Here is a 26,648-nt window from a genome sequence, read left to right as displayed (position 1 = left end):
CCTGCACACTTTGCCACTCGGGAAAGAGGCACCACCGTGGTTAAAAGTCGGCTTTCCAGTTCCTTCAAGTGTCAGTGTTTAGCTGTTCTTGTTCACGTAAGATGAATCTCTTTGGGTCTTATTATGTGGAACATGTTTTTATAGCTGGAGATACAATGATGATGAACATCAACTTTCTTACCCTCAAAGAGGGGAAAGGGCAGAACTAAGTAAGGTAATATAGTAGATAAACTTGATTAGAATTAAGTACAGTTCTGGCCATTTTTCTTTTTCTTTTTCTTTTTTGCTGTGGCATAAAGAGATGACTTGGAAGTGGCTGGGGTCATTCCCAGCTCAGTTTTATGAACTGATGGGCAAGACAGCTAAGTTTAAATGCCTTAGAGCTGAAAGAGTTCCTAATGTATTTCTTTCCCCTCAAAAAAATCTTTCAATGTGGAAACAATAAATTTCACAGGAAAAAACAGGTAAATAACAGTGTATATGATCTCATAGAAGAGAAAATGAGTAGTAAATTCTGAATACGAATTTTAGGCATTGGGAAAGGGACTTTTCAATTGTCTTCGCCTAGGTTCTTAAGAAAGTAGGCCCTGAGTTTAAGATAAAAAGTTTAGATAAAGCACCTTTATTTGGGTGGTGGAAGCCTAGACAATTGATGATGGAGGAAAAGAAAAATGTAGACAAGGCACAGAAAAAGGAAATATGGTGTGATAAGCAGCCTTACAGAACTGACCCCTTCTCTATGGATTGTTGAGAGGGCAGGAGCACCCACCTGGAGGCAGGGGTGTTCACACAGACTGAGAGGCAACACATTGGGGGCCAACAACGGGTGCAAGGGGCCCAGTCCAGGAGGAGGAGGAGCAGCTGGTCACAATAGTTCACTGCCCCTTTATTAAACAAAGGCGAATGCCCTGATTGACAGAGCTTTTTCCCGTAGCCGATTATCAACCCAGTTATCATTCCCTGGAATACAGGATTTTTGTGATGCTTGGAACTCTGCAAAATTCCTGCAAGCTGTTAATTTTGATACGAATGCTCCTACTACCTTCCATAAGAGATCCTTCCCCATGTTTAGTGCCGATGTACTGGCAGGAGGAGTTAGTGGGCTCATACCAAAATGGTTTGGTATAGCTTTTGGTGAAGGAAAACTGTTTTCCATTCCTTTGGCAACAGGAGTGGCTGGCAAAGAAAGTGACACTTGCACAGCAGAATCCCTCTTTTCAGAGTCTAGAGTTTGCTTTCTGGTTACTTCTTGTCTTTCGCGAGCTGCTAGTTCTTGTTTTAACTCTCTTACTTCATCCTTTAACCTCTGCACAGAGACCAACGAAGATTCCTTTTCATCAAGTTCACTCTCTAAGTATGCATTTCTTTCGAGGGCCTCATCTAGCCTTTGCTCAGACTCTTCCAGGGAAACTACTGCTGCCCTTTGTGCGCGCTCCAGGTCATCCTTGGCTTGCTCCAGCTCTCTCACGTACTTCTGCAACTGCTCCTTAACCACCCGAGTCTGATTTAAATCATCCTCTACTACTGTGACCTGCTTGTAACTTTGTGCATGCTCATGTTCTGGCTTCTCTTTTAATGCCTCCACTTCGTATTTCAGTCTTTGGTTGTCAGCTTGCAAGTCTCTCTTACTTTGTTCAGCCAGTACTAACTGTGCCTCCAACTCTGCTTCTAATTCCCTGCTTCTTTCCTGGAATTCAAGTGGCTCATCCTGAGTTTCCTGGAAGCTTTGTTTATACTTGAAGGAAAGTTCTTTCCAGAAAGCAGTTTCCTCCTCTAAACTAGAAAAATATGGTTTATCTTCAACATCCATAGTCAAGAAAGTCTCCAGCCTGTCAAAAGGGCACGTTCAGCGCCTCTCGGCAGACGTCTCCGCTCTTCTGGCCCAGCCAGGGCCGCCCAGCAGCTCAGCCACTGCTCCACTCCGCAGTTCCAAGCTCTGAGCTCCACTCCACGCACCTCAGTGTCCAGCTCCTCCCCAGCGCATCAGGGGTTGCCCGGGAGACATTCTGTGACATAGAGGGCGTGGTTCAGAGCATGCCAGCGCGGGGCTGTCATGAGGAGGGCGTCGCCGGGGGCGGGGTCAGGCCCACCGCGTTAAGGTCAGACTGACAGTGGCCTTGTGCACAGGCGCTCCCAAGCTCCGCAATATGCGCTTTTGGACATCGAAGTTTTCCCTGCACACTTTGCCACTCGGGAAAGAGGCACCACCGTGGTTAAAAGTCGGCTTTCCAGTTCCTTCAAGTGTCAGTGTTTAGCTGTTCTTGTTCACGTAAGATGAATCTCTTTGGGTCTTATTATGTGGAACATGTTTTTATAGCTGGAGATACAATGATGATGAACATCAACTTTCTTACCCTCAAAGAGGGGAAAGGGCAGAACTAAGTAAGGTAATATAGTAGATAAACTTGATTAGAATTAAGTACAGTTCTGGCCATTTTTCTTTTTCTTTTTCTTTTTTGCTGTGGCATAAAGAGATGACTTGGAAGTGGCTGGGGTCATTCCCAGCTCAGTTTTATGAACTGATGGGCAAGACAGCTAAGTTTAAATGCCTTAGAGCTGAAAGAGTTCCTAATGTATTTCTTTCCCCTCAAAAAAATCTTTCAATGTGGAAACAATAAATTTCACAGGAAAAAACAGGTAAATAACAGTGTATATGATCTCATAGAAGAGAAAATGAGTAGTAAATTCTGAATACGAATTTTAGGCATTGGGAAAGGGACTTTTCAATTGTCTTCGCCTAGGTTCTTAAGAAAGTAGGCCCTGAGTTTAAGATAAAAAGTTTAGATAAAGCACCTTTATTTGGGTGGTGGAAGCCTAGACAATTGATGATGGAGGAAAAGAAAAAAGTAGACAAGGCACAGAAAAAGGAAATATGGTGTGATAAGCAGCCTTACAGAACTGACCCCTTCTCTATGGATTGTTGAGAGGGCAGGAGCACCCACCTGGAGGCAGGGGTGTTCACACAGACTGAGAGGCAACACATTGGGGGCCAACAACGGGTGCAAGGGGCCCAGTCCAGGAGGAGGAGGAGCAGCTGGTCACAATAGTTCACTGCCCCTTTATTAAACAAAGGCGAATGCCCTGATTGACAGAGCTTTTTCCCGTAGCCGATTATCAACCCAGTTATCATTCCCTGGAATACAGGATTTTTGTGATGCTTGGAACTCTGCAAAATTCCTGCAAGCTGTTAATTTTGATACGAATGCTCCTACTACCTTCCATAAGAGATCCTTCCCCATGTTTAGTGCCGATGTACTGGCAGGAGGAGTTAGTGGGCTCATACCAAAATGGTTTGGTATAGCTTTTGGTGAAGGAAAACTGTTTTCCATTCCTTTGGCAACAGGAGTGGCTGGCAAAGAAAGTGACACTTGCACAGCAGAATCCCTCTTTTCAGAGTCTAGAGTTTGCTTTCTGGTTACTTCTTGTCTTTCGCGAGCTGCTAGTTCTTGTTTTAACTCTCTTACTTCATCCTTTAACCTCTGCACAGAGACCAACGAAGATTCCTTTTCATCAAGTTCACTCTCTAAGTATGCATTTCTTTCGAGGGCCTCATCTAGCCTTTGCTCAGACTCTTCCAGGGAAACTACTGCTGCCCTTTGTGCGCGCTCCAGGTCATCCTTGGCTTGCTCCAGCTCTCTCACGTACTTCTGCAACTGCTCCTTAACCACCCGAGTCTGATTTAAATCATCCTCTACTACTGTGACCTGCTTGTAACTTTGTGCATGCTCATGTTCTGGCTTCTCTTTTAATGCCTCCACTTCGTATTTCAGTCTTTGGTTGTCAGCTTGCAAGTCTCTCTTACTTTGTTCAGCCAGTACTAACTGTGCCTCCAACTCTGCTTCTAATTCCCTGCTTCTTTCCTGGAATTCAAGTGGCTCATCCTGAGTTTCCTGGAAGCTTTGTTTATACTTGAAGGAAAGTTCTTTCCAGAAAGCAGTTTCCTCCTCTAAACTAGAAAAATATGGTTTATCTTCAACATCCATAGTCAAGAAAGTCTCCAGCCTGTCAAAAGGGCACGTTCAGCGCCTCTCGGCAGACGTCTCCGCTCTTCTGGCCCAGCCAGGGCCGCCCAGCAGCTCAGCCACTGCTCCACTCCGCAGTTCCAAGCTCTGAGCTCCACTCCACGCACCTCAGTGTCCAGCTCCTCCCCAGCGCATCAGGGGTTGCCCGGGAGACATTCTGTGACATAGAGGGCGTGGTTCAGAGCATGCCAGCGCGGGGCTGTCATGAGGAGGGCGTCGCCGGGGGCGGGGTCAGGCCCACCGCGTTAAGGTCAGACTGACAGTGGCCTTGTGCACAGGCGCTCCCAAGCTCCGCAATATGCGCTTTTGGACATCGAAGTTTTCCCTGCACACTTTGCCACTCGGGAAAGAGGCACCACCGTGGTTAAAAGTCGGCTTTCCAGTTCCTTCAAGTGTCAGTGTTTAGCTGTTCTTGTTCACGTAAGATGAATCTCTTTGGGTCTTATTATGTGGAACATGTTTTTATAGCTGGAGATACAATGATGATGAACATCAACTTTCTTACCCTCAAAGAGGGGAAAGGGCAGAACTAAGTAAGGTAATATAGTAGATAAACTTGATTAGAATTAAGTACAGTTCTGGCCATTTTTCTTTTTCTTTTTCTTTTTTGCTGTGGCATAAAGAGATGACTTGGAAGTGGCTGGGGTCATTCCCAGCTCAGTTTTATGAACTGATGGGCAAGACAGCTAAGTTTAAATGCCTTAGAGCTGAAAGAGTTCCTAATGTATTTCTTTCCCCTCAAAAAAATCTTTCAATGTGGAAACAATAAATTTCACAGGAAAAAACAGGTAAATAACAGTGTATATGATCTCATAGAAGAGAAAATGAGTAGTAAATTCTGAATACGAATTTTAGGCATTGGGAAAGGGACTTTTCAATTGTCTTCGCCTAGGTTCTTAAGAAAGTAGGCCCTGAGTTTAAGATAAAAAGTTTAGATAAAGCACCTTTATTTGGGTGGTGGAAGCCTAGACAATTGATGATGGAGGAAAAGAAAAATGTAAACAAGGCACAGAAAAAGGAAATATGGTGTGATAAGCAGCCTTACAGAACTGACCCCTTCTCTATGGATTGTTGAGAGGGCAGGAGCACCCACCTGGAGGCAGGGGTGTTCACACAGACTGAGAGGCAACACATTGGGGGCCAACAACGGGTGCAAGGGGCCCAGTCCAGGAGGAGGAGGAGCAGCTGGTCACAATAGTTCACTGCCCCTTTATTAAACAAAGGCGAATGCCCTGATTGACAGAGCTTTTTCCCGTAGCCGATTATCAACCCAGTTATCATTCCCTGGAATACAGGATTTTTGTGATGCTTGGAACTCTGCAAAATTCCTGCAAGCTGTTAATTTTGATACGAATGCTCCTACTACCTTCCATAAGAGATCCTTCCCCGTGTTTAGTGCCGATGTACTGGCAGGAGGAGTTAGTGGGCTCATACCAAAATGGTTTGGTATAGCTTTTGGTGAAGGAAAACTGTTTTCCATTCCTTTGGCAACAGGAGTGGCTGGCAAAGAAAGTGACACTTGCACAGCAGAATCCCTCTTTTCAGAGTCTAGAGTTTGCTTTCTGGTTACTTCTTGTCTTTCGCGAGCTGCTAGTTCTTGTTTTAACTCTCTTACTTCATCCTTTAACCTCTGCACAGAGACCAACGAAGATTCCTTTTCATCAAGTTCACTCTCTAAGTATGCATTTCTTTCGAGGGCCTCATCTAGCCTTTGCTCAGACTCTTCCAGGGAAACTACTGCTGCCCTTTGTGCGCGCTCCAGGTCATCCTTGGCTTGCTCCAGCTCTCTCACGTACTTCTGCAACTGCTCCTTAACCACCCGAGTCTGATTTAAATCATCCTCTACTACTGTGACCTGCTTGTAACTTTGTGCATGCTCATGTTCTGGCTTCTCTTTTAATGCCTCCACTTCGTATTTCAGTCTTTGGTTGTCAGCTTGCAAGTCTCTCTTACTTTGTTCAGCCAGTACTAACTGTGCCTCCAACTCTGCTTCTAATTCCCTGCTTCTTTCCTGGAATTCAAGTGGCTCATCCTGAGTTTCCTGGAAGCTTTGTTTATACTTGACGGAAAGTTCTTTCCAGAAAGCAGTTTCCTCCTCTAAACTAGAAAAATATGGTTTATCTTCAACATCCATAGTCAAGAAAGTCTCCAGCCTGTCAAAAGGGCACGTTCAGCGCCTCTCGGCAGACGTCTCCGCTCTTCTGGCCCAGCCAGGGCCGCCCAGCAGCTCAGCCACTGCTCCACTCCGCAGTTCCAAGCTCTGAGCTCCACTCCACGCACCTCAGTGTCCAGCTCCTCCCCAGCGCATCAGGGGTTGCCCGGGAGACATTCTGTGACATAGAGGGCGTGGTTCAGAGCATGCCAGCGCGGGGCTGTCATGAGGAGGGCGTCGCCGGGGGCGGGGTCAGGCCCACCGCGTTAAGGTCAGACTGACAGTGGCCTTGTGCACAGGCGCTCCCAAGCTCCGCAATATGCGCTTTTGGACATCGAAGTTTTCCCTGCACACTTTGCCACTCGGGAAAGAGGCACCACCGTGGTTAAAAGTCGGCTTTCCAGTTCCTTCAAGTGTCAGTGTTTAGCTGTTCTTGTTCACGTAAGATGAATCTCTTTGGGTCTTATTATGTGGAACATGTTTTTATAGCTGGAGATACAATGATGATGAACATCAACTTTCTTACCCTCAAAGAGGGGAAAGGGCAGAACTAAGTAAGGTAATATAGTAGATAAACTTGATTAGAATTAAGTACAGTTCTGGCCATTTTTCTTTTTCTTTTTCTTTTTTGCTGTGGCATAAAGAGATGACTTGGAAGTGGCTGGGGTCATTCCCAGCTCAGTTTTATGAACTGATGGGCAAGACAGCTAAGTTTAAATGCCTTAGAGCTGAAAGAGTTCCTAATGTATTTCTTTCCCCTCAAAAAAATCTTTCAATGTGGAAACAATAAATTTCACAGGAAAAAACAGGTAAATAACAGTGTATATGATCTCATAGAAGAGAAAATGAGTAGTAAATTCTGAATACGAATTTTAGGCATTGGGAAAGGGACTTTTCAATTGTCTTCGCCTAGGTTCTTAAGAAAGTAGGCCCTGAGTTTAAGATAAAAAGTTTAGATAAAGCACCTTTATTTGGGTGGTGGAAGCCTAGACAATTGATGATGGAGGAAAAGAAAAATGTAAACAAGGCACAGAAAAAGGAAATATGGTGTGATAAGCAGCCTTACAGAACTGACCCCTTCTCTATGGATTGTTGAGAGGGCAGGAGCACCCACCTGGAGGCAGGGGTGTTCACACAGACTGAGAGGCAACACATTGGGGGCCAACAACGGGTGCAAGGGGCCCAGTCCAGGAGGAGGAGGAGCAGCTGGTCAAAATAGTTCACTGCCCCTTTATTAAACAAAGGCGAATGCCCTGATTGACAGAGCTTTTTCCCGTAGCCGATTATCAACCCAGTTATCATTCCCTGGAATACAGGATTTTTGTGATGCTTGGAACTCTGCAAAATTCCTGCAAGCTGTTAATTTTGATACGAATGCTCCTACTACCTTCCATAAGAGATCCTTCCCCGTGTTTAGTGCCGATGTACTGGCAGGAGGAGTTAGTGGGCTCATACCAAAATGGTTTGGTATAGCTTTTGGTGAAGGAAAACTGTTTTCCATTCCTTTGGCAACAGGAGTGGCTGGCAAAGAAAGTGACACTTGCACAGCAGAATCCCTCTTTTCAGAGTCTAGAGTTTGCTTTCTGGTTACTTCTTGTCTTTCGCGAGCTGCTAGTTCTTGTTTTAACTCTCTTACTTCATCCTTTAACCTCTGCACAGAGACCAACGAAGATTCCTTTTCATCAAGTTCACTCTCTAAGTATGCATTTCTTTCGAGGGCCTCATCTAGCCTTTGCTCAGACTCTTCCAGGGAAACTACTGCTGCCCTTTGTGCGCGCTCCAGGTCATCCTTGGCTTGCTCCAGCTCTCTCACGTACTTCTGCAACTGCTCCTTAACCACCCGAGTCTGATTTAAATCATCCTCTACTACTGTGACCTGCTTGTAACTTTGTGCATGCTCATGTTCTGGCTTCTCTTTTAATGCCTCCACTTCGTATTTCAGTCTTTGGTTGTCAGCTTGCAAGTCTCTCTTACTTTGTTCAGCCAGTACTAACTGTGCCTCCAACTCTGCTTCTAATTCCCTGCTTCTTTCCTGGAATTCAAGTAGCTCATCCTGAGTTTCCTGGAAGCTTTGTTTATACTTGAAGGAAAGTTCTTTCCAGAAAGCAGTTTCCTCCTCTAAACTAGAAAAATATGGTTTATCTTCAACATCCATAGTCAAGAAAGTCTCCAGCCTGTCAAAAGGGCACGTTCAGCGCCTCTCGGCAGACGTCTCCGCTCTTCTGGCCCAGCCAGGGCCGCCCAGCAGCTCAGCCACTGCTCCACTCCGCAGTTCCAAGCTCTGAGCTCCACTCCACGCACCTCAGTGTCCAGCTCCTCCCCAGCGCATCAGGGGTTGCCCGGGAGACATTCTGTGACATAGAGGGCGTGGTTCAGAGCATGCCAGCGCGGGGCTGTCATGAGGAGGGCGTCGCCGGGGGCGGGGTCAGGCCCACCGCGTTAAGGTCAGACTGACAGTGGCCTTGTGCACAGGCGCTCCCAAGCTCCGCAATATGCGCTTTTGGCCATCGAAGTTTTCCCTGCACACTTTGCCACTCGGGAAAGAGGCACCACCGTGGTTAAAAGTCGGCTTTCCAGTTCCTTCAAGTGTCAGTGTTTAGCTGTTCTTGTTCACGTAAGATGAATCTCTTTGGGTCTTATTATGTGGAACATGTTTTTATAGCTGGAGATACAATGATGATGAACATCAACTTTCTTACCCTCAAAGAGGGGAAAGGGCAGAACTAAGTAAGGTAATATAGTAGATAAACTTGATTAGAATTAAGTACAGTTCTGGCCATTTTTCTTTTTCTTTTTCTTTTTTGCTGTGGCATAAAGAGATGACTTGGAAGTGGCTGGGGTCATTCCCAGCTCAGTTTTATGAACTGATGGGCAAGACAGCTAAGTTTAAATGCCTTAGAGCTGAAAGAGTTCCTAATGTATTTCTTTCCCCTCAAAAAAATCTTTCAATGTGGAAACAATAAATTTCACAGGAAAAAACAGGTAAATAACAGTGTATATGATCTCATAGAAGAGAAAATGAGTAGTAAATTCTGAATACGAATTTTAGGCATTGGGAAAGGGACTTTTCAATTGTCTTCGCCTAGGTTCTTAAGAAAGTAGGCCCTGAGTTTAAGATAAAAAGTTTAGATAAAGCACCTTTATTTGGGTGGTGGAAGCCTAGACAATTGATGATGGAGGAAAAGAAAAATGTAGACAAGGCACAGAAAAAGGAAATATGGTGTGATAAGCAGCCTTACAGAACTGACCCCTTCTCTATGGATTGTTGAGAGGGCAGGAGCACCCACCTGGAGGCAGGGGTGTTCACACAGACTGAGAGGCAACACATTGGGGGCCAACAACGGGTGCAAGGGGCCCAGTCCAGGAGGAGGAGGAGCAGCTGGTCAAAATAGTTCACTGCCCCTTTATTAAACAAAGGCGAATGCCCTGATTGACAGAGCTTTTTCCCGTAGCCGATTATCAACCCAGTTATCATTCCCTGGAATACAGGATTTTTGTGATGCTTGGAACTCTGCAAAATTCCTGCAAGCTGTTAATTTTGATACGAATGCTCCTACTACCTTCCATAAGAGATCCTTCCCCGTGTTTAGTGCCGATGTACTGGCAGGAGGAGTTAGTGGGCTCATACCAAAATGGTTTGGTATAGCTTTTGGTGAAGGAAAACTGTTTTCCATTCCTTTGGCAACAGGAGTGGCTGGCAAAGAAAGTGACACTTGCACAGCAGAATCCCTCTTTTCAGAGTCTAGAGTTTGCTTTCTGGTTACTTCTTGTCTTTCGCGAGCTGCTAGTTCTTGTTTTAACTCTCTTACTTCATCCTTTAACCTCTGCACAGAGACCAACGAAGATTCCTTTTCATCAAGTTCACTCTCTAAGTATGCATTTCTTTCGAGGGCCTCATCTAGCCTTTGCTCAGACTCTTCCAGGGAAACTACTGCTGCCCTTTGTGCGCGCTCCAGGTCATCCTTGGCTTGCTCCAGCTCTCTCACGTACTTCTGCAACTGCTCCTTAACCACCCGAGTCTGATTTAAATCATCCTCTACTACTGTGACCTGCTTGTAACTTTGTGCATGCTCATGTTCTGGCTTCTCTTTTAATGCCTCCACTTCGTATTTCAGTCTTTGGTTGTCAGCTTGCAAGTCTCTCTTACTTTGTTCGGCCAGTACTAACTGTGCCTCCAACTCTGCTTCTAATTCCCTGCTTCTTTCCTGGAATTCAAGTGGCTCATCCTGAGTTTCCTGGAAGCTTTGTTTATACTTGACGGAAAGTTCTTTCCAGAAAGCAGTTTCCTCCTCTAAACTAGAAAAATATGGTTTATCTTCAACATCCATAGTCAAGAAAGTCTCCAGCCTGTCAAAAGGGCACGTTCAGCGCCTCTCGGCAGACGTCTCCGCTCTTCTGGCCCAGCCAGGGCCGCCCAGCAGCTCAGCCACTGCTCCACTCCGCAGTTCCAAGCTCTGAGCTCCACTCCACGCACCTCAGTGTCCAGCTCCTCCCCAGCGCATCAGGGGTTGCCCGGGAGACATTCTGTGACATAGAGGGCGTGGTTCAGAGCATGCCAGCGCGGGGCTGTCATGAGGAGGGCGTCGCCGGGGGCGGGGTCAGGCCCACCGCGTTAAGGTCAGACTGACAGTGGCCTTGTGCACAGGCGCTCCCAAGCTCCGCAATATGCGCTTTTGGCCATCGAAGTTTTCCCTGCACACTTTGCCACTCGGGAAAGAGGCACCACCGTGGTTAAAAGTCGGCTTTCCAGTTCCTTCAAGTGTCAGTGTTTAGCTGTTCTTGTTCACGTAAGATGAATCTCTTTGGGTCTTATTATGTGGAACATGTTTTTATAGCTGGAGATACAATGATGATGAACATCAACTTTCTTACCCTCAAAGAGGGGAAAGGGCAGAACTAAGTAAGGTAATATAGTAGATAAACTTGATTAGAATTAAGTACAGTTCTGGCCATTTTTCTTTTTCTTTTTCTTTTTTGCTGTGGCATAAAGAGATGACTTGGAAGTGGCTGGGGTCATTCCCAGCTCAGTTTTATGAACTGATGGGCAAGACAGCTAAGTTTAAATGCCTTAGAGCTGAAAGAGTTCCTAATGTATTTCTTTCCCCTCAAAAAAATCTTTCAATGTGGAAACAATAAATTTCACAGGAAAAAACAGGTAAATAACAGTGTATATGATCTCATAGAAGAGAAAATGAGTAGTAAATTCTGAATACGAATTTTAGGCATTGGGAAAGGGACTTTTCAATTGTCTTCGCCTAGGTTCTTAAGAAAGTAGGCCCTGAGTTTAAGATAAAAAGTTTAGATAAAGCACCTTTATTTGGGTGGTGGAAGCCTAGACAATTGATGATGGAGGAAAAGAAAAAAGTAGACAAGGCACAGAAAAAGGAAATATGGTGTGATAAGCAGCCTTACAGAACTGACCCCTTCTCTATGGATTGTTGAGAGGGCAGGAGCACCCACCTGGAGGCAGGGGTGTTCACACAGACTGAGAGGCAACACATTGGGGGCCAACAACGGGTGCAAGGGGCCCAGTCCAGGAGGAGGAGGAGCAGCTGGTCACAATAGTTCACTGCCCCTTTATTAAACAAAGGCGAATGCCCTGATTGACAGAGCTTTTTCCCGTAGCCGATTATCAACCCAGTTATCATTCCCTGGAATACAGGATTTTTGTGATGCTTGGAACTCTGCAAAATTCCTGCAAGCTGTTAATTTTGATACGAATGCTCCTACTACCTTCCATAAGAGATCCTTCCCCGTGTTTAGTGCCGATGTACTGGCAGGAGGAGTTAGTGGGCTCATACCAAAATGGTTTGGTATAGCTTTTGGTGAAGGAAAACTGTTTTCCATTCCTTTGGCAACAGGAGTGGCTGGCAAAGAAAGTGACACTTGCACAGCAGAATCCCTCTTTTCAGAGTCTAGAGTTTGCTTTCTGGTTACTTCTTGTCTTTCGCGAGCTGCTAGTTCTTGTTTTAACTCTCTTACTTCATCCTTTAACCTCTGCACAGAGACCAACGAAGATTCCTTTTCATCAAGTTCACTCTCTAAGTATGCATTTCTTTCGAGGGCCTCATCTAGCCTTTGCTCAGACTCTTCCAGGGAAACTACTGCTGCCCTTTGTGCGCGCTCCAGGTCATCCTTGGCTTGCTCCAGCTCTCTCACGTACTTCTGCAACTGCTCCTTAACCACCCGAGTCTGATTTAAATCATCCTCTACTACTGTGACCTGCTTGTAACTTTGTGCATGCTCATGTTCTGGCTTCTCTTTTAATGCCTCCACTTCGTATTTCAGTCTTTGGTTGTCAGCTTGCAAGTCTCTCTTACTTTGTTCAGCCAGTACTAACTGTGCCTCCAACTCTGCTTCTAATTCCCTGCTTCTTTCCTGGAATTCAAGTAGCTCATCCTGAGTTTCCTGGAAGCTTTGTTTATACTTGAAGGAAAGTTCTTTCCAGAAAGCAGTTTCCTCCTCTAAACTAGAAAAATATGGTTTATCTTCAACATCCATAGTCAAGAAAGTCTCCAGCCTGTCAAAAGGGCACGTTCAGCGCCTCTCGGCAGACGTCTCCGCTCTTCTGGCCCAGCCAGGGCCGCCCAGCAGCTCAGCCACTGCTCCACTCCGCAGTTCCAAGCTCTGAGCTCCACTCCACGCACCTCAGTGTCCAGCTCCTCCCCAGCGCATCAGGGGTTGCCCGGGAGACATTCTGTGACATAGAGGGCGTGGTTCAGAGCATGCCAGCGCGGGGCTGTCATGAGGAGGGCGTCGCCGGGGGCGGGGTCAGGCCCACCGCGTTAAGGTCAGACTGACAGTGGCCTTGTGCACAGGCGCTCCCAAGCTCCGCAATATGCGCTTTTGGCCATCGAAGTTTTCCCTGCACACTTTGCCACTCGGGAAAGAGGCACCACCGTGGTTAAAAGTCGGCTTTCCAGTTCCTTCAAGTGTCAGTGTTTAGCTGTTCTTGTTCACGTAAGATGAATCTCTTTGGGTCTTATTATGTGGAACATGTTTTTATAGCTGGAGATACAATGATGATGAACATCAACTTTCTTACCCTCAAAGAGGGGAAAGGGCAGAACTAAGTAAGGTAATATAGTAGATAAACTTGATTAGAATTAAGTACAGTTCTGGCCATTTTTCTTTTTCTTTTTCTTTTTTGCTGTGGCATAAAGAGATGACTTGGAAGTGGCTGGGGTCATTCCCAGCTCAGTTTTATGAACTGATGGGCAAGACAGCTAAGTTTAAATGCCTTAGAGCTGAAAGAGTTCCTAATGTATTTCTTTCCCCTCAAAAAAATCTTTCAATGTGGAAACAATAAATTTCACAGGAAAAAACAGGTAAATAACAGTGTATATGATCTCATAGAAGAGAAAATGAGTAGTAAATTCTGAATACGAATTTTAGGCATTGGGAAAGGGACTTTTCAATTGTCTTCGCCTAGGTTCTTAAGAAAGTAGGCCCTGAGTTTAAGATAAAAAGTTTAGATAAAGCACCTTTATTTGGGTGGTGGAAGCCTAGACAATTGATGATGGAGGAAAAGAAAAAAGTAGACAAGGCACAGAAAAAGGAAATATGGTGTGATAAGCAGCCTTACAGAACTGACCCCTTCTCTATGGATTGTTGAGAGGGCAGGAGCACCCACCTGGAGGCAGGGGTGTTCACACAGACTGAGAGGCAACACATTGGGGGCCAACAACGGGTGCAAGGGGCCCAGTCCAGGAGGAGGAGGAGCAGCTGGTCACAATAGTTCACTGCCCCTTTATTAAACAAAGGCGAATGCCCTGATTGACAGAGCTTTTTCCCGTAGCCGATTATCAACCCAGTTATCATTCCCTGGAATACAGGATTTTTGTGATGCTTGGAACTCTGCAAAATTCCTGCAAGCTGTTAATTTTGATACGAATGCTCCTACTACCTTCCATAAGAGATCCTTCCCCGTGTTTAGTGCCGATGTACTGGCAGGAGGAGTTAGTGGGCTCATACCAAAATGGTTTGGTATAGCTTTTGGTGAAGGAAAACTGTTTTCCATTCCTTTGGCAACAGGAGTGGCTGGCAAAGAAAGTGACACTTGCACAGCAGAATCCCTCTTTTCAGAGTCTAGAGTTTGCTTTCTGGTTACTTCTTGTCTTTCGCGAGCTGCTAGTTCTTGTTTTAACTCTCTTACTTCATCCTTTAACCTCTGCACAGAGACCAACGAAGATTCCTTTTCATCAAGTTCACTCTCTAAGTATGCATTTCTTTCGAGGGCCTCATCTAGCCTTTGCTCAGACTCTTCCAGGGAAACTACTGCTGCCCTTTGTGCGCGCTCCAGGTCATCCTTGGCTTGCTCCAGCTCTCTCACGTACTTCTGCAACTGCTCCTTAACCACCCGAGTCTGATTTAAATCATCCTCTACTACTGTGACCTGCTTGTAACTTTGTGCATGCTCATGTTCTGGCTTCTCTTTTAATGCCTCCACTTCGTATTTCAGTCTTTGGTTGTCAGCTTGCAAGTCTCTCTTACTTTGTTCAGCCAGTACTAACTGTGCCTCCAACTCTGCTTCTAATTCCCTGCTTCTTTCCTGGAATTCAAGTAGCTCATCCTGAGTTTCCTGGAAGCTTTGTTTATACTTGAAGGAAAGTTCTTTCCAGAAAGCAGTTTCCTCCTCTAAACTAGAAAAATATGGTTTATCTTCAACATCCATAGTCAAGAAAGTCTCCAGCCTGTCAAAAGGGCACATTCAGCGCCTCTCGGCAGACGTCTCCGCTCTTCTGGCCCAGCCAGGGCCGCCCAGCAGCTCAGCCACTGCTCCACTCCGCAGTTCCAAGCTCTGAGCTCCACTCCACGCACCTCAGTGTCCAGCTCCTCCCCAGCGCATCAGGGGTTGCCCGGGAGACATTCTGTGACATAGAGGGCGTGGTTCAGAGCATGCCAGCGCGGGGCTGTCATGAGGAGGGCGTCGCCGGGGGCGGGGTCAGGCCCACCGCGTTAAGGTCAGACTGACAGTGGCCTTGTGCACAGGCGCTCCCAAGCTCCGCAATATGCGCTTTTGGCCATCGAAGTTTTCCCTGCACACTTTGCCACTCGGGAAAGAGGCACCACCGTGGTTAAAAGTCGGCTTTCCAGTTCCTTCAAGTGTCAGTGTTTAGCTGTTCTTGTTCACGTAAGATGAATCTCTTTGGGTCTTATTATGTGGAACATGTTTTTATAGCTGGAGATACAATGATGATGAACATCAACTTTCTTACCCTCAAAGAGGGGAAAGGGCAGAACTAAGTAAGGTAGTATAGTAGATAAACTTGATTAGAATTAAGTACAGTTCTGGCCATTTTTCTTTTTCTATTTCTTTTTTGCTGTGGCATAAAGAGATGACTTGGAAGTGGCTGGGGTCATTCCCAGCTCAGTTTTATGAACTGATGGGCAAGACAGCTAAGTTTAAATGCCTTAGAGCTGAAAGAGTTCCTAATGTATTTCTTTCCCCTCAAAAAAATCTTTCAATGTGGAAACAATAAATTTCACAGGAAAAAACAGGTAAATAACAGTGTATATGATCTCATAGAAGAGAAAATGAGTAGTAAATTCTGAATACGAATTTTAGGCATTGGGAAAGGGACTTTTCAATTGTCTTCGCCTAGGTTCTTAAGAAAGTAGGCCCTGAGTTTAAGATAAAAAGTTTAGATAAAGCACCTTTATTTGGGTGGTGGAAGCCTAGACAATTGATGATGGAGGAAAAGAAAAAAGTAGACAAGGCACAGAAAAAGGAAATATGGTGTGATAAGCAGCCTTACAGAACTGACCCCTTCTCTATGGATTGTTGAGAGGGCAGGAGCACCCACCTGGAGGCAGGGGTGTTCACACAGACTGAGAGGCAACACATTGGGGGCCAACAACGGGTGCAAGGGGCCCAGTCCAGGAGGAGGAGGAGCAGCTGGTCACAATAGTTCACTGCCCCTTTATTAAACAAAGGCGAATGCCCTGATTGACAGAGCTTTTTCCCGTAGCCGATTATCAACCCAGTTATCATTCCCTGGAATACAGGATTTTTGTGATGCTTGGAACTCTGCAAAATTCCTGCAAGCTGTTAATTTTGATACGAATGCTCCTACTACCTTCCATAAGAGATCCTTCCCCATGTTTAGTGCCGATGTACTGGCAGGAGGAGTTAGTGGGCTCATACCAAAATGGTTTGGTATAGCTTTTGGTGAAGGAAAACTGTTTTCCATTCCTTTGGCAACAGGAGTGGCTGGCAAAGAAAGTGACACTTGCACAGCAGAATCCCTCTTTTCAGAGTCTAGAGTTTGCTTTCTGGTTACTTCTTGTCTTTCGCGAGCTGCTAGTTCTTGTTTTAACTCTCTTACTTCATCCTTTAACCTCTGCACAGAGACCAACGAAGATTCCTTTTCATCAAGTTCACTCTCTAAGTATGCATTTCTTTCGAGGGCCTCATCTAGCCTTTGCTCAGACTCTTCCAGGGAAACTACTGCTGCCCTTTGTGCGCGCTCCAGGTCATCCTTGGCTTGCTCCAGCTCTCTCACGTACTTCTGCAACTGCTCCTTAACCACCCGAGTCTGATTTAAATCATCCTCTACTACTGTGACCTGCTTGTAACTTTGTGCATGCTCATGTTCTGGCTTCTCTTTTAATGCCTCCACTTCGTATTTCAGTCTTTGGTTGTCAGCTTGCAAGTCTCTCTTACTTTGTTCAGCCAGTACTAACTGTGCCTCCAACTCTGCTTCTAATTCCCTGCTTCTTTCCTGGAATTCAAGTAGCTCATCCTGAGTTTCCTGGAAGCTTTGTTTATACTTGAAGGAAAGTTCTTTCCAGAAAGCAGTTTCCTCCTCTAAACTAGAAAAATATGGTTTATCTTCAACATCCATAGTCAAGAAAGTCTCCAGCCTGTCAAAAGGGCACATTCAGCGCCTCTCGGCAGACGTCTCCGCTCTTCTGGCCCAGCCAGGGCCGCCCAGCAGCTCAGCCACTGCTCCACTCCGCAGTTCCAAGCTCTGAGCTCCACTCCACGCACCTCAGTGTCCAGCTCCTCCCCAGCGCATCAGGGGTTGCCCGGGAGACATTCTGTGACATAGAGGGCGTGGTTCAGAGCATGCCAGCGCGGGGCTGTCATGAGGAGGGCGTCGCCGGGGGCGGGGTCAGGCCCACCGCGTTAAGGTCAGACTGACAGTGGCCTTGTGCACAGGCGCTCCCAAGCTCCGCAATATGCGCTTTTGGCCATCGAAGTTTTCCCTGCACACTTTGCCACTCGGGAAAGAGGCACCACCGTGGTTAAAAGTCGGCTTTCCAGTTCCTTCAAGTGTCAGTGTTTAGCTGTTCTTGTTCACGTAAGATGAATCTCTTTGGGTCTTATTATGTGGAACATGTTTTTATAGCTGGAGATACAATGATGATGAACATCAACTTTCTTACCCTCAAAGAGGGGAAAGGGCAGAACTAAGTAAGGTAATATAGTAGATAAACTTGATTAGAATTAAGTACAGTTCTGGCCATTTTTCTTTTTCTATTTCTTTTTTGCTGTGGCATAAAGAGATGACTTGGAAGTGGCTGGGGTCATTCCCAGCTCAGTTTTATGAACTGATGGGCAAGACAGCTAAGTTTAAATGCCTTAGAGCTGAAAGAGTTCCTAATGTATTTCTTTCCCCTCAAAAAAATCTTTCAATGTGGAAACAATAAATTTCACAGGAAAAAACAGGTAAATAACAGTGTATATGATCTCATAGAAGAGAAAATGAGTAGTAAATTCTGAATACGAATTTTAGGCATTGGGAAAGGGACTTTTCAATTGTCTTCGCCTAGGTTCTTAAGAAAGTAGGCCCTGAGTTTAAGATAAAAAGTTTAGATAAAGCACCTTTATTTGGGTGGTGGAAGCCTAGACAATTGATGATGGAGGAAAAGAAAAATGTAGACAAGGCACAGAAAAAGGAAATATGGTGTGATAAGCAGCCTTACAGAACTGACCCCTTCTCTATGGATTGTTGAGAGGGCAGGAGCACCCACCTGGAGGCAGGGGTGTTCACACAGACTGAGAGGCAACACATTGGGGGCCAACAACGGGTGCAAGGGGCCCAGTCCAGGAGGAGGAGGAGCAGCTGGTCACAATAGTTCACTGCCCCTTTATTAAACAAAGGCGAATGCCCTGATTGACAGAGCTTTTTCCCGTAGCCGATTATCAACCCAGTTATCATTCCCTGGAATACAGGATTTTTGTGATGCTTGGAACTCTGCAAAATTCCTGCAAGCTGTTAATTTTGATACGAATGCTCCTACTACCTTCCATAAGAGATCCTTCCCCATGTTTAGTGCCGATGTACTGGCAGGAGGAGTTAGTGGGCTCATACCAAAATGGTTTGGTATAGCTTTTGGTGAAGGAAAACTGTTTTCCATTCCTTTGGCAACAGGAGTGGCTGGCAAAGAAAGTGACACTTGCACAGCAGAATCCCTCTTTTCAGAGTCTAGAGTTTGCTTTCTGGTTACTTCTTGTCTTTCGCGAGCTGCTAGTTCTTGTTTTAACTCTCTTACTTCATCCTTTAACCTCTGCACAGAGACCAACGAAGATTCCTTTTCATCAAGTTCACTCTCTAAGTATGCATTTCTTTCGAGGGCCTCATCTAGCCTTTGCTCAGACTCTTCCAGGGAAACTACTGCTGCCCTTTGTGCGCGCTCCAGGTCATCCTTGGCTTGCTCCAGCTCTCTCACGTACTTCTGCAACTGCTCCTTAACCACCCGAGTCTGATTTAAATCATCCTCTACTACTGTGACCTGCTTGTAACTTTGTGCATGCTCATGTTCTGGCTTCTCTTTTAATGCCTCCACTTCGTATTTCAGTCTTTGGTTGTCAGCTTGCAAGTCTCTCTTACTTTGTTCAGCCAGTACTAACTGTGCCTCCAACTCTGCTTCTAATTCCCTGCTTCTTTCCTGGAATTCAAGTAGCTCATCCTGAGTTTCCTGGAAGCTTTGTTTATACTTGAAGGAAAGTTCTTTCCAGAAAGCAGTTTCCTCCTCTAAACTAGAAAAATATGGTTTATCTTCAACATCCATAGTCAAGAAAGTCTCCAGCCTGTCAAAAGGGCACGTTCAGCGCCTCTCGGCAGACGTCTCCGCTCTTCTGGCCCAGCCAGGGCCGCCCAGCAGCTCAGCCACTGCTCCACTCCGCAGTTCCAAGCTCTGAGCTCCACTCCACGCACCTCAGTGTCCAGCTCCTCCCCAGCGCATCAGGGGTTGCCCGGGAGACATTCTGTGACATAGAGGGCGTGGTTCAGAGCATGCCAGCGCGGGGCTGTCATGAGGAGGGCGTCGCCGGGGGCGGGGTCAGGCCCACCGCGTTAAGGTCAGACTGACAGTGGCCTTGTGCACAGGCGCTCCCAAGCTCCGCAATATGCGCTTTTGGCCATCGAAGTTTTCCCTGCACACTTTGCCACTCGGGAAAGAGGCACCACCGTGGTTAAAAGTCGGCTTTCCAGTTCCTTCAAGTGTCAGTGTTTAGCTGTTCTTGTTCACGTAAGATGAATCTCTTTGGGTCTTATTATGTGGAACATGTTTTTATAGCTGGAGATACAATGATGATGAACATCAACTTTCTGACCCTCAAAGAGGGGAAAGGGCAGAACTAAGTAAGGTAATATAGTAGATAAACTTGATTAGAATTAAGTACAGTTCTGGCCATTTTTCTTTTTCTTTTTCTTTTTTGCTGTGGCATAAAGAGATGACTTGGAAGTGGCTGGGGTCATTCCCAGCTCAGTTTTATGAACTGATGGGCAAGACAGCTAAGTTTAAATGCCTTAGAGCTGAAAGAGTTCCTAATGTATTTCTTTCCCCTCAAAAAAATCTTTCAATGTGGAAACAATAAATTTCACAGAAAAAAAAACAGGTATATAACAGTGTATATGATCTCATAGAAGAGAAAATGAGTAGTAAATTCTGAATACGAATTTTAGGCATTGGGAAAGGGACTTTTCAATTGTCTTCGCCTAGGTTCTTAAGAAAGTAGGCCCTGAGTTTAAGATAAAAAGTTTAGATAAAGCACCTTTATTTGGGTGGTGGAAGCCTAGACAATTGATGATGGAGGAAAAGAAAAACGTAGACAAGGCACAGAAAAAGGAAATATGGTGTGATAAGCAGCCTTACAGAACTGACCCCTTCTCTATGGATTGTTGAGAGGGCAGGAGCACCCACCTGGAGGCAGGGGTGTTCACACAGACTGAGAGGCAACACATTGGGGGCCAACAACGGGTGCAAGGGGCCCAGTCCAGGAGGAGGAGGAGCAGCTGGTCAAAATAGTTCACTGCCCCTTTATTAAACAAAGGCGAATGCCCTGATTGACAGAGCTTTTTCCCGTAGCCGATTATCAACCCACTTATCCTTCCCTGGAATACAGGATTTTTGTGATGCTTGGAACTCTGCAAAATTCCTGCAAGCTGTTAATTTTGATACGAATGCTCCTACTACCTTCCATAAGAGATCCTTCCCCGTGTTTAGTGCCGATGTACTGGCAGGAGGAGTTAGTGGGCTCATACCAAAATGGTTTGGTATAGCTTTTGGTGAAGGAAAACTGTTTTCCATTCCTTTGGCAACAGGAGTGGCTGGCAAAGAAAGTGACACTTGCACAGCAGAATCCCTCTTTTCAGAGTCTAGAGTTTGCTTTCTGGTTACTTGTTGTCTTTCGCGAGCTGCTAGTTCTTGTTTTAACTCTCTTACTTCATCCTTTAACCTCTGCACAGAGACCAACGAAGATTCCTTTTCATCAAGTTCACTCTCTAAGTATGCATTTCTTTCGAGGGCCTCATCTAGCCTTTGCTCAGACTCTTCCAGGGAAACTACTGCTGCCCTTTGTGCGCGCTCCAGGTCATCCTTGGCTTGCTCCAGCTCTCTCACGTACTTCTGCAACTGCTCCTTAACCACCCGAGTCTGATTTAAATCATCCTCTACTACTGTGACCTGCTTGTAACTTTGTGCATGCTCATGTTCTGGCTTCTCTTTTAATGCCTCCACTTCGTATTTCAGTCTTTGGTTGTCAGCTTGCAAGTCTCTCTTACTTTGTTCAGCCAGTACTAACTGTGCCTCCAACTCTGCTTCTAATTCCCTGCTTCTTTCCTGGAATTCAAGTAGCTCATCCTGAGTTTCCTGGAAGCTTTGTTTATACTTGAAGGAAAGTTCTTTCCAGAAAGCAGTTTCCTCCTCTAAACTAGAAAAATATGGTTTATCTTCAACATCCATAGTCAAGAAAGTCTCCAGCCTGTCAAAAGGGCACGTTCAGCGCCTCTCGGCAGACGTCTCCGCTCTTCTGGCCCAGCCAGGGCCACCCAGCAGCTCAGCCACTGCTCCACTCCGCAGTTCCAAGCTCTGAGCTCCACTCCACGCACCTCAGTGTCCAGCTCCTCCCCAGCGCATCAGGGGTTGCCCGGGAGACATTCTGTGACATAGAGGGCGTGGTTCAGAGCATGCCAGCGCGGGGCTGTCATGAGGAGGGCGTCGCCGGGGGCGGGGTCAGGCCCACCGCGTTAAGGTCAGACTGACAGTGGCCTTGTGCACAGGCGCTCCCAAGCTCCGCAATATGCGCTTTTGGCCATCGAAGTTTTCCCTGCACACTTTGCCACTCGGGAAAGAGGCACCACCGTGGTTAAAAGTCGGCTTTCCAGTTCCTTCAAGTGTCAGTGTTTAGCTGTTCTTGTTCACGTAAGATGAATCTCTTTGGGTCTTATTATGTGGAACATGTTTTTATAGCTGGAGATACAATGATGATGAACATCAACTTTCTGACCCTCAAAGAGGGGAAAGGGCAGAACTAAGTAAGGTAATATAGTAGATAAACTTGATTAGAATTAAGTACAGTTCTGGCCATTTTTCTTTTTCTTTTTCTTTTTTGCTGTGGCATAAAGAGATGACTTGGAAGTGGCTGGGGTCATTCCCAGCTCAGTTTTATGAACTGATGGGCAAGACAGCTAAGTTTAAATGCCTTAGAGCTGAAAGAGTTCCTAATGTATTTCTTTCCCCTCAAAAAAATCTTTCAATGTGGAAACAATAAATTTCACAGAAAAAAAAACAGGTATATAACAGTGTATATGATCTCATAGAAGAGAAAATGAGTAGTAAATTCTGAATACGAATTTTAGGCATTGGGAAAGGGACTTTTCAATTGTCTTCGCCTAGGTTCTTAAGAAAGTAGGCCCTGAGTTTAAGATAAAAAGTTTAGATAAAGCAACTTTATTTGGGTGGTGGAAGCCTAGACAATTGATGATGGAGGAAAAGAAAAACGTAGACAAGGCACAGAAAAAGGAAATATGGTGTGATAAGCAGCCTTACAGAACTGACCCCTTCTCTATGGATTGTTGAGAGGGCAGGAGCACCCACCTGGAGGCAGGGGTGTTCACACAGACTGAGAGGCAACACATTGGGGGCCAACAACGGGTGCAAGGGGCCCAGTCCAGGAGGAGGAGGAGCAGCTGGTCAAAATAGTTCACTGCCCCTTTATTAAACAAAGGCGAATGCCCTGATTGACAGAGCTTTTTCCCGTAGCCGATTATCAACCCAGTTATCCTTCCCTGGAATACAGGATTTTTGTGATGCTTGGAACTCTGCAAAATTCCTGCAAGCTGTTAATTTTGATACGAATGCTCCTACTACCTTCCATAAGAGATCCTTCCCCGTGTTTAGTGCCGATGTACTGGCAGGAGGAGTTAGTGGGCTCATACCAAAATGGTTTGGTATATCTTTTGGTGAAGGAAAACTGTTTTCCATTCCTTTGGCAACAGGAGTGGCTGGCAAAGAAAGTGACACTTGCACAGCAGAATCCCTCTTTTCAGAGTCTAGAGTTTGCTTTCTGGTTACTTCTTGTCTTTCGCGAGCTGCTAGTTCTTGTTTTAACTCTCTTACTTCATCCTTTAACCTCTGCACAGAGACCAACGAAGATTCCTTTTCATCAAGTTCACTCTCTAAGTATGCATTTCTTTCGAGGGCCTCATCTAGCCTTTGCTCAGACTCTTCCAGGGAAACTACTGCTGCCCTTTGTGCGCGCTCCAGGTCATCCTTGGCTTGCTCCAGCTCTCTCACGTACTTCTGCAACTGCTCCTTAACCACCCGAGTCTGATTTAAATCATCCTCTACTACTGTGACCTGCTTGTAACTTTGTGCATGCTCATGTTCTGGCTTCTCTTTTAATGCCTCCACTTCGTATTTCAGTCTTTGGTTGTCAGCTTGCAAGTCTCTCTTACTTTGTTCAGCCAGTACTAACTGTGCCTCCAACTCTGCTTCTAATTCCCTGCTTCTTTCCTGGAATTCAAGTAGCTCATCCTGAGTTTCCTGGAAGCTTTGTTTATACTTGAAGGAAAGTTCTTTCCAGAAAGCAGTTTCCTCCTCTAAACTAGAAAAATATGGTTTATCTTCAACATCCATAGTCAAGAAAGTCTCCAGCCTGTCAAAAGGGCACGTTCAGCGCCTCTCGGCAGACGTCTCCGCTCTTCTGGCCCAGCCCGGGCCGCCCAGCAGCTCAGCCACTGCTCCACTCCGCAGTTCCAAGCTCTGAGCTCCACTCCACGCACCTCAGTGTCCAGCTCCTCCCCAGCGCATCAGGGGTTGCCCGGGATGCATTCTGTGACATAGAGGGCGTGGTTCAGAGCATGCCAGCACGGGGCTGTCATGAGGAGGGCGTCGCCGGGGGCGGGGTCAGGCCCAATGCGTTAAGGTCAGACTGACAGTGGCCTTGTGCACAGGCGCTCCCAAGCTCCGCAATATGCGCTTTTGGCCATCGAAGTTTTCCCTGCACACTTTGCCACTCGGGAAAGAGGCACCACCGTGGTTAAAAGTCGGCTTTCCAGTTCCTTCAAGTGTCAGTGTTTAGCTGTTCTTGTTCACGTAAGATGAATCTCTTTGGGTCTTATTATGTGGAACATGTTTTTATAGCTGGAGATACAATGATGATGAACATCAACTTTCTTACCCTCAAAGAGGGGAAAGGGCAGAACTAAGTAAGGTAATATAGTAGATAAACTTGATTAGAATTAAGTACAGTTCTGGCCATTTTTCTTTTTCTTTTTTTTTTTTTGCTGTGGCATAAAGAGATGACTTGGAAGTGGCTGGGGTCATTCCCAGCTCAGTTTTATGAATTGATGGGCAAGACAGCTAAGTTTAAATGCCTTAGAGCTGAAAGAGTTCCTAATGTATTTCTTTCCCCTCAAAAAAATCTTTCAATGTGAAACAATAAATTTCACAGAAAAAAAAAACAGGTAAATAACAGTGTATATGATCTCATAGAAGAGAAAATGAGTAGTAAATTCTGAATACGAATTTTAGGCATTGGGAAAGGGACTTTTCAATTGTCTTCGCCTAGGTTCTTAAGAAAGTAGGCCCTGAGTTTAAGATAAAAAGTGTAGATAAAGCACCTTTATTTGGGTGGTGGAAGCCTAGACAATTGATGATGGAGGAAAAGAAAAAAGTAGACAAGGCACAGAAAAAGGAAATATGGTGTGATAAGCAGCCTTACAGAACTGACCCCTTCTCTATGGATTGTTGAGAGGGCAGGAGCACCCACCTGGAGGCAGGGGTGTTCACACAGACTGAGAGGCAACACATTGGGGGCCAACAACGGGTGCAAGGGGCCCAGTCCAGGAGGAGGAGGAGCAGCTGGTCAAAATAGTTCACTGCCCCTTTATTAAACAAAGGCGAATGCCCTAATTGACAGAGCTTTTTCCGGTAGCCAATTATCAACCCAGTTATCATTCCCTGGAATACAGGATTTTTGTGATGCTTGGAACTCTGCAAAATTCCTGCAAGCTGTTAATTTTGATACGAATGCTCCTACTACCTTCCATAAGAGATCCTTCCCCGTGTTTAGTGCCGATGTACTGGCAGGAGGAGTTAGTGGGCTCATACCAAAATGGTTTGGTATAGCTTTTGGTGAAGGAAAACTGTTTTCCATTCCTTTGGCAACAGGAGTGGCTGGCAAAGAAAGTGACACTTGCACAGCAGAATCCCTCTTTTCAGAGTCTAGAGTTTGCTTTCTGGTTACTTCTTGTCTTTCGCGAGCTGCTAGTTCTTGTTTTAACTCTCTTACTTCATCCTTTAACCTCTGCACAGAGACCAACGAAGATTCCTTTTCATCAAGTTCACTCTCTAAGTATGCATTTCTTTCGAGGGCCTCATCTAGCCTTTGCTCAGACTCTTCCAGGGAAACTACTGCTGCCCTTTGTGCGCGCTCCAGGTCATCCTTGGCTTGCTCCAGCTCTCTCACGTACTTCTGCAACTGCTCCTTAACCACCCGAGTCTGATTTAAATCATCCTCTACTACTGTGACCTGCTTGTAACTTTGTGCATGCTCATGTTCTGGCTTCTCTTTTAATGCCTCCACTTCGTATTTCAGTCTTTGGTTGTCAGCTTGCAAGTCTCTCTTACTTTGTTCAGCCAGTACTAACTGTGCCTCCAACTCTGCTTCTAATTCCCTGCTTCTTTCCTGGAATTCAAGTAGCTCATCCTGAGTTTCCTGGAAGCTTTGTTTATACTTGAAGGAAAGTTCTTTCCAGAAAGCAGTTTCCTCCTCTAAACTAGAAAAATATGGTTTATCTTCAACATCCATAGTCAAGAAAGTCTCCAGCCTGTCAAAAGGGCACGTTCAGCGCCTCTCGGCAGACGTCTCCGCTCTTCTGGCCCAGCCAGGGCCGCCCAGCAGCTCAGCCACTGCTCCACTCCGCAGTTCCAAGCTCTGAGCTCCACTCCACGCTCCTCAGTGTCCAGCTCCTCCCCAGCGCATCAGGGGTTGCCCGGGAGACATTCTGTGACATAGAGGGCGTGGTTCAGAGCATGCCAGCGCGGGGCTGTCATGAGGAGGGCGTCGCCGGGGGCGGGGTCAGGCCCACCGCGTTAAGGTCAGACTGACAGTGGCCTTGTGCACAGGCGCTCCCAAGCTCCGCAATATGCGCTTTTGGCCATCGAAGTTTTCCCTGCACACTTTGCCACTCGGGAAAGAGGCACCACCGTGGTTAAAAGTCGGCTTTCCAGTTCCTTCAAGTGTCAGTGTTTAGCTGTTCTTGTTCACGTAAGATGAATCTCTTTGGGTCTTATTATGTGGAACATGTTTTTATAGCTGGAGATACAATGATGATGAACATCAACTTTCTGACCCTCAAAGAGGGGAAAGGGCAGAACTAAGTAAGGTAATATAGTAGATAAACTTGATTAGAATTAAGAACAGTTCTGGCCATTTTTCTTTTTCTTTTTCTTTTTTGCTGTGGCATAAAGAGATGACTTGGAAGTGGCTGGGGTCATTCCCAGCTCAGTTTTATGAATTGATGGGCAAGACAGCTAAGTTTAAATGCCTTAGAGCTGAAAGAGTTCCTAATGTATTTCTTTCCCCTCAAAAAAATCTTTCAATGTGGAAACAATAAATTTCACAGAAAAAAACAGGTAAATAACAGTGTATATGATCTCATAGAAGAGAAAATGAGTAGTAAATTCTGAATACGAATTTTAGGCATTGGGAAAGGGACTTTTCAATTGTCTTCGCC

General features: G+C 45.7%; 7 pseudogenes; all 7 read right to left on the bottom strand.

Moving 5' to 3' along the window:
* Positions 1-7,312: 7,312 nt before the first annotated feature.
* On the bottom strand, positions 7,313-8,329 carry LOC140844652 (nuclear distribution protein nudE-like 1 pseudogene; annotated as a pseudogene).
* A 3,376-nt stretch (positions 8,330-11,705) lies between these two features.
* Positions 11,706-12,675, bottom strand: LOC140844651 (nuclear distribution protein nudE-like 1 pseudogene; annotated as a pseudogene).
* A 1,156-nt stretch (positions 12,676-13,831) lies between these two features.
* On the bottom strand, positions 13,832-14,848 carry LOC140844650 (nuclear distribution protein nudE-like 1 pseudogene; annotated as a pseudogene).
* Positions 14,849-16,004: 1,156 nt separating this feature from the next.
* On the bottom strand, positions 16,005-17,021 carry LOC140844649 (nuclear distribution protein nudE-like 1 pseudogene; annotated as a pseudogene).
* Positions 17,022-18,177: 1,156 nt separating this feature from the next.
* On the bottom strand, positions 18,178-19,194 carry LOC140844648 (nuclear distribution protein nudE-like 1 pseudogene; annotated as a pseudogene).
* A 1,293-nt stretch (positions 19,195-20,487) lies between these two features.
* On the bottom strand, positions 20,488-21,369 carry LOC140844647 (nuclear distribution protein nudE-like 1 pseudogene; annotated as a pseudogene).
* A 2,348-nt stretch (positions 21,370-23,717) lies between these two features.
* Positions 23,718-25,720, bottom strand: LOC140844646 (nuclear distribution protein nudE-like 1 pseudogene; annotated as a pseudogene).
* Between the last annotated feature and the right edge of the window lie 928 nt (positions 25,721-26,648).

Source organism: Manis javanica, chromosome 11 (assembly GCF_040802235.1).
Source record: "Manis javanica isolate MJ-LG chromosome 11, MJ_LKY, whole genome shotgun sequence".
In the NCBI taxonomy this organism is placed as follows: Eukaryota; Metazoa; Chordata; class Mammalia; order Pholidota; family Manidae; genus Manis; species Manis javanica.
The sequence above is the reverse complement of the archived record's forward strand: the minus strand, read 5'-3'. Positions and strand labels throughout refer to the sequence as shown.